The sequence below is a fragment of the Dipodomys ordii genome, unplaced genomic scaffold (genome assembly GCF_000151885.1).
Source record: "Dipodomys ordii isolate 6190 unplaced genomic scaffold, Dord_2.0 Scaffold272, whole genome shotgun sequence".
In the NCBI taxonomy this organism is placed as follows: Eukaryota; Metazoa; Chordata; class Mammalia; order Rodentia; family Heteromyidae; genus Dipodomys; species Dipodomys ordii.
Window position 1 is genome coordinate 449,273 of NW_012267488.1, and position 8,030 is coordinate 457,302.

Below are 8,030 nucleotides of genomic sequence, written 5' to 3' on the forward strand. Positions count from 1 at the left end.
AGCTACAGCGCCACTTCCGGTTTTCTGGTGGTTTATTGGAGATAGGAGTCTCACGGTCTTTCCTGCCCGGGCTGGCTTTGAACCGGGATCCTCAGATCTCAGCCTCCTGAGTAGCTAGGATTACAGGCGTGAGCCACCAGCGCCCGGCCCCTTGATTGTTTTATTATAACATTATATTAATTTTAACAGCCATTCCTCTAGCAGATATTTTCTGCTTTTGTCTCTATCCACACTTCTGAAGCATATAGAATTGCTATGACAAGTCCAAAGGAAGTGTAAAGACAGAGTAAGGAAACAAAAGTGTGTTTCCCTCCTGCTCCAACTCTCTATCCCCTCAACTCTTGACCTCCTATTGTTACTATGGCTTGAACTTAGTATCTCATATTCTCCCTAGGCTTTTTTCCTCTCACAGCAGATACATTACCACTTAAGTCACACATTCATTCTGGCTTCTGCTGGTTAACTTGAAGTACTTGAGACAAGCATCTCTAATTTTACTGACCAAAAGGCTCAGAAACATGATCTTGTTTTTATGGTTCATTGTGGGTGAAAGGATCCTTCATATCCATCCCAGGGAGCCCCCTGAACAACTAAGATTACAGTTGTTAGCCACCTACTGTTAGTGCCTGGCCCATGATTTTCTTTAGTAGCTAGGACGATAGGTATGAGCCACAAGTGTGAGGCCAAAGGGTTTTTTTGTAGTTGTTATTTTTGGTTATCCTTTTAAACATTGAAGTCTTCATTTTCATTGTACAGAGATGTTCTTACTATATAACTTCATGTGCCTGGTAAAGCTAATAATGTTTAACACCAAAGACTTCTCAGATCATTTTTCTCCCATGTTCTTTGAAAAAATGGAAAACAAACTGGGGACTGTAGGCTCACACCTGTAATCATAGTTACCTAGGAGGTTGAAATCTGAAGATCAAGATTCTAAGCCAACCCAGACAGAAAAGACCCTGTGGAAGTCTTATCTATGAACCAGGAGGACCTGCACACACTACACATTCACTATACACTGAGATATTTGCTAAAAGAACTCATAAGAACAAATTCTGAGTCTTTCATATTCTTTCCTTGTGATTATAGCCAGAAGAGTTGGCAACATAGTTGTTTAAGTGAACAACTCAATTATATTAACAGCACTCACAATTTTATTCAACCATCACCCTAAATTCTTAATTTTGACTACATGATTCAATATTCTTTGAACAATACTACTCTCCTATCCCTCCAGTGCTAGCATTGTCCACTCTACTTTCTGCACTCTTTCAGACACTTCAAATAAGAAAGACCATGTAGTATTTGCCCCTATCTGTCTGAATCATTTTATTTAGCAACCAATGTTTTCAAGGTTGCATTGTATTATCCTGAAGACATTCCAAAGCATAGATATGCCTACTCTATTTTCATTTGAGCTGATAAGAAAAAAATTAGAACCAATTTTGGTTAAATCATCACAGATGTCTACATAATTTAGCATACATATTTTCAGTCACAGCTCAGGTGTTACTGAGATAAAGAAACAAGACTTGGGTTGCCGCCGCCGCTGCCGCCATCTTGCCAGCCCCTCGGGTCTCAGTGAGGCGGGGTGACGCTCCAGGATGGAAGACAAGCCAATTTGGGAGCAGATTGGATCCAGCTTCATTCAGCATTACTACCAGTTATTTGATAATGACAGAACCCAACTAGGCGCAATTTATATTGATGCATCATGCCTTACATGGGAAGGACAGCAGTTCCAGGGAAAAGCTGCCATTGTGGAGAAGTTGTCTAGCCTTCTGTTCCAGAAAATCCAGCACAGTATCACGGCACAGGATCATCAGCCCACGCCAGATAGCTGTATCATCAGTATGGTTGTGGGACAGCTCAAGGCTGATGAAGACCCTATCATGGGGTTCCACCAGATGTTTCTATTAAAGAACATCAATGATGCTTGGGTTTGCACCAATGACATGTTCAGGCTTGCCCTGCACAACTTTGGCTGACCTCCTCCTGACCACTTACTCATGCTGTTTCCTCCTCCCTCCTTTTTCTGACACTATCACACTCCTCCAGATGCTCCAAATATCATACACAAACAAGCAGGGCCGAGGTGGGAGTAGGTGCAGTGCTCTATCCCCCCACCAAGGTGTTGTGCATGATGTTTGGATGTTAGATTAGTTGCATCTGACAGGAGACGTTTGTGTTGTACCAGCGCATGCCTTGGAAAGACTTAAGTAATGCAAAAGGTTGTCTTTTTTTTTTTTAATCTACTGACAAGATGCTCTAGTAACCCAAAGAAGTGAAGGAGAAAGCAGCTGCCTCACCGCCCAGATACTGATTTGTTCAGATGTTTCAAATGCCTCATGATACAATAAAACCACAAAAATTTTCTTAAAAAAAAAAAAAGAAACAAGACTTCTCTATCACAAGTCATTAATGTGTTGTTGCAAGGAATGAGTTCTCAAGATGCTCAGAATTCTATCAGGCAAAAAAGAGTTTAAAAGGACTGGATTGTTTTCCTATTCAGTATTAAATTAGATGAGATAAGATATCTCCATAAATTCCCCAGGACTTTGTTGTGTGTTTGTTTTTTTTTGCAGTGGAGTAGTTATCTCAACATCAGAACAGAAAAGCTATGTATGTGCCAACCCTTATTCAATAAGATTCAGCAAGGCAGATAAAGCAGATAGTAAAAAATAAATTAGTTCTGTGTTTAGATTTTTTTGTTTTCGTTTTGTCAATCTTGGGACTTGAACTCAGGGTCTGGATTGCTGTCCCTGAGCTTTTGTGCTCAAGGCTAGTGCTCAACCATTTGAGCCATAGCTCTATTTCTGGAGTGAGTGTGTGTGTATGTGTGTGTATGTGTAGCATATATATGTATTATATATATACATAGCATCATTGCCGCAGGGGAGTGTGAGAGAGGACATTTTTCAACACACACACACACACACACACACACACACACACACACACATATAATTTTCAAAAGTTTACTTCTTCCTATCTGCCAGAAGTTGAAAAATGTCTTCTCGCATACTCCAAAATCCTATAACAAATATATTTTATATTAAGTAGTTTCTTTTAGGTATTGAGCCAGAGATACAAATAGCAACTAATACAGAAAATATATCTTTCCTCCTTTAAAAATTATTATTTTTATTTTTTTCTTTGGTTATTGTTGGAGACTGGGACTCAAACTAAGGATCTGATGCTTTCATTCATTGGCAGGCTCTTTGCCACTTGAGCCATGCCTGTAAACCCATTCAATTTTTTTATTAACACACCTATCAGTTGTACAGAGATTTATTGAGATATTTCCATATCTGAATACAATGTCTTCTGATCAAACTTATCCCTAAATTTCTCCCTCCCCTCTGCCCTCCCTTCTTAGAATGATTTCAACAGGATTTGTTGTTCTATTTTCATATATACATATTAAGTTCTTCTACCATATTCATCCTAGTTCACCTTCTCTCTTAGCACTCTTTCATCCTGCTTTCACTAATAAACACACTGATAAAACCATAAAAATGATGTGTATTACCAAGGTATTGTGTAACATTCCAATATATATACATGCTACATAATGTTTAAGTCAATTTAAATTGTCTTCTAAAACCAACCATCATTTCTATATATAAGGTGAAAAGTTTCTTTTTTTCTTGTTTTTTAAGTTTACATAGTACACTATTGTTATCTGTACTTGTAAGTACACTGCTATGTCCACTGGAGCTTCCTACTCCTCTCTAAGTGGAAAAAAACCTACCAATTGATCTTTTCTATCTGATAATCACCTTTCTACTTGGAAATGCTACTGATCTGGCCAGGTACTGGTGGCTTATCTCACAGGCTGAGATCTGAAGATCACAATTTGAAGCCAGCCTGGGCATACGAACATGAGACTCTTGTATCCAATTAACCAGACCGAAAGTGGAGGTATGGCTCAAATGATGAAGTGCCAGTCTTGAGTGAAAAATAGAGAAAACGCAAATTGAGAGTGTGAGGCTTTGAGTTCACTTTTCAGTATAAAGAAAAAGGGGAAAAAAGGAAGGAAAACAGAAAAAGAAAGAAGGGAATGAAGCGAGAAGGAAGGAAAGGAAACAAAATGAAATGAAAGGAAAGAAGGAAAGGAAAATAGGACTATCTGCACAGAAATTCAGACTTTTTTGGGGGGGGGGATCTGGTTGTGGGGCCTGAACTCTGGGCCTGGGCACTATCCTTCAGCTCTTCAGCTCAAGGCTAGCGCTCTACCACTTGAACCACAGCGCCACTTCCGGCTTTTTTTCTTTTTGCTTATGTGGTACTGAGGAATCGAACCCAGGCCCTCAGGCATGCAAGGCAAGTGCTCTACCACTGAGCCACCTTCCCAGCCCCAGAAATTCAGATTTTATTAGTATATATTGGGGTGGCTTTAGACATCCTTAATTTTTTTTCTAGAAGAATTCTAATACAGATAACTGATAAGCTAAAAAATTCTAAAGAGTCCACATGTAGATCACATCCTACTTTAAACAACTATGAAATTTAGGTTGACCTTATTTCATCTATTTCCACCAACTTTAGCCCATTCAGGATAGAGCAGATTTCATACATTGCACTAGTTAGTACAAGTATCCTATAAAATATATCTATTAAAGAACATTAAAATTATCACTTTACAGAGAGTAAACAAATTCAGCAAAGGTGCTCACTAAATATTATATTGAAAATAAACTATACAACTCATGAGTGGGGACAGTATGGAAAAACTGGGAGAGAGGGAGAGAAGGGGTGACATTGTCTAACAAGAAAACGTACTCATTGCCTGATTTATGTAACTGTAACCCCTCTGTATATCCCCATGATAATAACAGTTACAAACTAAAATTAAAAAATTCAGCACTTTCATTTGGGTGCCAGTGACTCATGCCTGTTATCCTAGTTACTGAGAAGGCAGTTTGAAGCCAGCCTGGGCAGGAAAGTCCATGAGACTCTTATCTCTAACTCACAAAGTCAGAAATGGAGCTGTAGCTTAAGTGGTAGAGCACAAAAGCACAAGGACAGTGCTCATGCCCTGAGTTTAAGCCCCAGTGTTGGCAAAAACAAAAAATAGCACTTTATTTGTGTGTGTGTGTGTGTGTGTGTGTGTTTCTGTGCCTGTGTTTAGTAGTACTGAGGTTTGATCTCAAGGCATATTTGCTTGCTAGGTAGGAAGCACTACCACTTAAGGCATACTACCAGATAATAATGCCACCTTAAAAATATATACATAGTCATGGTGGATCATGCCTCATAATTCCAGCTACTCTGGAGGTGGATATCAGGAGATTGTGGTTAATCTAACCTGAGGAAAAAGCTAGTAAGAATCCATCTCAACAAACGTAAGCTGGGCATGCTGATATATGCCAATGATCCCAGCTACATGGAAGGAATAGACAGGTATATTGTAATCTGAGGCTTCTCCTGGACAAAAATATGTAGCTATCTGGAAAATAACTAAAGACCAGGAATGTAGTTCATGTAGTAGAGCACTTGCTTAGCAAGCAAGAGGCCCTAGGTTCAACTTCTATGCCAACAAAACAAATATGGAATTCATGTATTTAAAGTATATATGACATTCTATTACAGTGCTTTGAAAATAATTAATATTCCTTATAACTTTAACATATTCACAGATAAAATTTTCCTGTGGTATCACATACACTAGTGTTTTCACTAACTTCAGATCACATCTATCTGGGTGTTTATGGCTCAGGCCTGTAATCCTAACTACTGGAGAGGCTGAGGTCTGAGGATCTTGGTTCAAAGCCAACCCAGACAAAAAGTTTGTAAGGTTCTCTTTTGTGTATGTATGTGTGTTGGTCTAGAGCTTGAACTCAGAGCCTGGGTACTGTCCCTGAGCTTTTCTGCTCAAAAGCTAGTGCTCTACTACTTTAAGCCACAGCTCCACTTCTGGTTTTCTGGTGGTTGATTGGAGATAAGAGTGTCATGAACTTTCTTGCTGCCCCAGCAGGCTTTATATCAACATCCTCAGATAATAGACTCCAGAATTGCAGGCAGCAGCCTTCAGAGCCTGGCTTTGTGAGTCTCTTATCTCCAACAAACTACCAAAAAACAAACAAAACAAAAGGCCAACAGAAGTGGAGTTCTAGCCTTCAACAAAAACAAGCTCAAGGACAATGCCAAGGTCAGGAGTTCAAATCCCAGGACCAAAACAACAACAGAAGATCTATTCACACACACTTCACATTTGCCTGTGAATCTTATGCGAAGCTTTCTTTCTCTCCAATCTTTCTTGTGAGAAAGGAATCCTTTGTTCTGTAAATTTTCTTTCCCTCAGGACACTGAGATCTGAGGATCACAGTTCAAAGCCAGCCTGGGCAGGAAAGTCTGTGAGACTCTTACCTCCAATAAAACTGGAAGTGGCACAGTGGCTCAAGTGGTAGAATGCTCTCCTTGAGCTGAAGAGCTGAGGGACAGGGGCCCAGAATTCAAGCCCCATGACTGACAAAAAAATGTATTCTCTTTAATAATTCTTTGGATCTAGAATATTAAAATGACAGAAGCTTTTATTTTATAGAGCTACTCTGGACACAAAGTATAATCACACTGATATATATTTTTCACACTGATATATTTTATAAATTCACTTTTATTATTGTTGTTGCTGTTGATGATGATGATGGAAAATGACTTAAACTCAAAATACTCACCTTTGCCCCTGTCAGCCATAAAACTGTCCTTCCTGCAAACCTTGCTGAATCTGAGTCATCTCCCACCCACTTCAAAAGTATACCCTGTGGTCATAAAAGAGATAACCTGTGAGTTGAGAGTCCTACCATTTGTGGACTAGTCTGCTAAATACAAATGCCTCCCTACAACCCAAGATAAGATTCAATCTCTGCACAAAGAACCCTTTTCCCTGTTCCTATCCTGCCCCCTTCCTGTAACAAACTACCCTGTCCCGACCCACAGGACTTCAACCAGGGCAATGAACCTAAGCGAGAAGGAATGAAAGGACAAGAGACACGAAGAAGGACAGCAAGACAAGGATTCTGATCAAGCTGCCAAATTTTATTTTTCACACAGGGGTATTTATATGCTTAGAATAAGGAAGCTTTTTCATTGGCCGTAGTAGCTGCAGGATGCTTGCTTAGGGCAATGTGAAAAGGTGGTCAATAGCAGCTACCTGGTCTTTGTTTGGGGCAGGATGCAAAGACCAGATTCTGTAAATAGCCTCCAGAGATGTTCCAGCGAGATAGTCAAGCTTATCATGCAGAGAGACTCCCAGCAGGGCTCTCGACACTACCCCACAGCCCTGCCCCACTTGACTTCACTCTACCTAATAAAAGGAGACTTCAGTTGTAAGAAAGTGTGTCATTTGTCTTTCCAGTATGGCTGGAAGATTTTGGTGTCCTTCTCAGGCTTTTACCAGAAGTAATATTGAGTTTGTTTTCTGCCCCTTCTTTATTCTAATACACTCATGACACCACTTCCTTACAATTATTATTACCATTTGTTAGGGTTTTATTCTTTTGTCTGTTTTGGAGAGCAACCCAGAGCCATATTCAGGATACCCAAATACTCCCAAAAGACACTTCCCCTTCCCTTTGTTATTTTTCTTATTTCCATGTAAATTTTGCTACTATGAAGCAAACTCCATGTCTACACCTAGTTTTATACAAAAGACAACTACCAAGCATGTCCATAGCAAATGTATGTTGAAAGTTTTTCAAATCAAAAGTTTAGTGATGGGGCTGGGAAGGTGGCTCAGTGGTAGAGAGCTTGCCTTGCATGCATGAGGCCCTGGGTTCGATTCCTCAGCACCACATAAGCAAAAAGAAAAAAGCAGGAAGAGGCACTGTGGCTCAAGTGGTAGAGCACTAGCCTTGAGCTGAAGAGCTGAGGGACAGCACCTAGGCCCAGAGTTCAGGCCCCTCGACTGGACGCCTTCCCCCCAAAAAAGGTTAGTGATATTTTTGACACAGTCTCTGTAGAACAGGCTCGCATTGATCCCCCTGCATCAGTCCCTATCAATGCCAACATCTCAGCCTGGATTACAG

General features: G+C 40.1%; 1 pseudogene; it reads left to right on the forward strand.

The window, feature by feature from the left end:
• Positions 1-1,604: 1,604 nt before the first annotated feature.
• Positions 1,605-2,381, forward strand: LOC106001204 (annotated as a pseudogene).
• Positions 2,382-8,030: the final 5,649 nt, after the last annotated feature.